This window comes from Varroa jacobsoni, unplaced genomic scaffold (assembly GCF_002532875.2).
Source record: "Varroa jacobsoni isolate VJ856 unplaced genomic scaffold, vjacob_1.0 scaffold_531, whole genome shotgun sequence".
NCBI classification, from domain to species: domain Eukaryota; kingdom Metazoa; phylum Arthropoda; class Arachnida; order Mesostigmata; family Varroidae; genus Varroa; species Varroa jacobsoni.
Genome location: NW_019213433.1, coordinates 1 through 1,699, shown reverse-complemented (window position 1 = coordinate 1,699; position 1,699 = coordinate 1). Strand labels below are relative to the sequence as shown.

At 49.9% G+C, this 1,699-nt stretch overlaps 1 long non-coding RNA gene across 1 annotated transcript in view; it reads left to right on the top strand.

The window, feature by feature from the left end:
• The window catches only part of LOC111261188 (uncharacterized), a 3,591-nt gene extending 1,927 nt beyond the window's left edge, over window positions 1–1,664 (top strand). Inside the window, exons 2-3 of the long non-coding RNA XR_002680834.2 lie at window positions 19–558; window positions 1,322–1,664. This is a non-coding gene — a long non-coding RNA (uncharacterized LOC111261188). The remainder of the gene's footprint in view (window positions 1–18; window positions 559–1,321) is intronic.
• Window positions 1,665–1,699: the final 35 nt, after the last annotated feature.

Genomic DNA, 1,699 nt, shown 5'->3' with positions numbered 1-1,699 from the left:
ATACACATGTAATTGCAGATAACTATACAACTATACGACGTGTGGCAATAGACGGCCGTCTGTCTCCATGACGAGATGAGCAGCGATCCGGAATCAAAAGGAAAGAGTCGTAGAAAGCAAGATCAAGTGAAACGCAAAAAACGATCGAGACAGACGCGTACTATCGGGTGGAGGCGCACTTTTGGTGAACCCTGTTGAATCCCCGTTGAGTAAACATCTCCATGAAACTACTATGCAGTGGCACCAGTTTCGTGACAATGACGCTTTCCAACAAAGATGATGACAGACAGACAGCCAGACGAGTGCCGTCGTGGCACTGCTTAACAACGCCACGACCCGCGTTTTCGTTACTCGTTATCGACAGGGACGCCGTCTGAGCGCGCGCCATCATTTCTGTATGTGTGTGTGTGCGTGTGTGTGTGTGTGTGGGTGCGTGTGAGCGTGTGTGTGAGCGTGTGTGTGTGAGCGTGTGTATATGGTGGGTGGATGGCCCTCAGATCAGCCAACAACAGATCCGCACCGAGTTGCTCTTGTCGTGTGTAACAATGCATCGTTTCCGTGAGTTTAGCCACTCTGTCACCTTGTTCGTCATATCGTGCGTGTCCTGTATCTGTGTCCTGTATACATGGCCAACACTTCTTTACCTATTGCACTCTACTGCTGCGACCTTGAGCCTACCACTGCTAGTCGTTAATCGCCATGTCATTAGCCGTCTGTTGCTACCGTCGCCCCACCTGCCGGCGATATTTTTACCCTTCATTCTGATTGTGCAGAGATTTACATCGACGATGAGAACGGCGGGGACTCGGCGGTGGAGACAGGTGGCGCTTGGAATTAGCGGATGGCGGAGATTGAGGGACAAAACAAACAAAAAAGATTGAATTGGAGACAATTTTCGCAATATCGCATCGTGTATCAACAACATACGCTGCACGTTGAACGCCGCAGTGTTGTAGAGAACGCATCGTCACAGCAGCTTAATCTGCATAGCGTAGAAGTGTTGTGCTCGTCCAGTGCTTCGGGGTTGATTGTTATCGATATTATCTATGCGCGAGCTTCGCGCAGACTCACGGTGGCGGCGATACGATGGCGGTAGAAGTTGTGCGAAGGAAACAGCTGCTCGAGCAGGGGAAACATAACTACTAGTTAAGATGATGTGAACCACCGGAGCGAACGTTATCACGCTTAAAATTTGCAAAGTCAGCCAAGCAAGTTAAATGATTAAATGAGAGATGGCTCTCAATGATTGTTCGGGACTGTTGTTGTGACCTGGGCACTTGTGTTCTTTTGTCTCTGTGCGTATGTATATCTTGTATTACAGGTAATTAGAGGAGATAGAAACATCAGCGAAAGCGTTCAACGATAAGCGAAAAAAACAGAAACACTTGCAAAAATCGGTCGAAGTTGCCGAACGACGCGCTATTACGAGCAGCAGAACGACAGCTGCCCGTTAAGCAGCGTCCGCTGTATAGAGAGCGCTAAGGATCGAATAGTGCTAAGCCGCAAAATGAGCATGCGAGTATGGCCGACGGGGCCGCTGCCGCTGTAGTTACCATCGTCGAATTACTCTCTACAAAAATCACCGCTATTACCACCACCACCACCACCACCATCACCACCATCACCACCACCACCACCACCACCACCACCACCACCACCACCACCACCACTACCACCACCACCACCACCACCACCACCA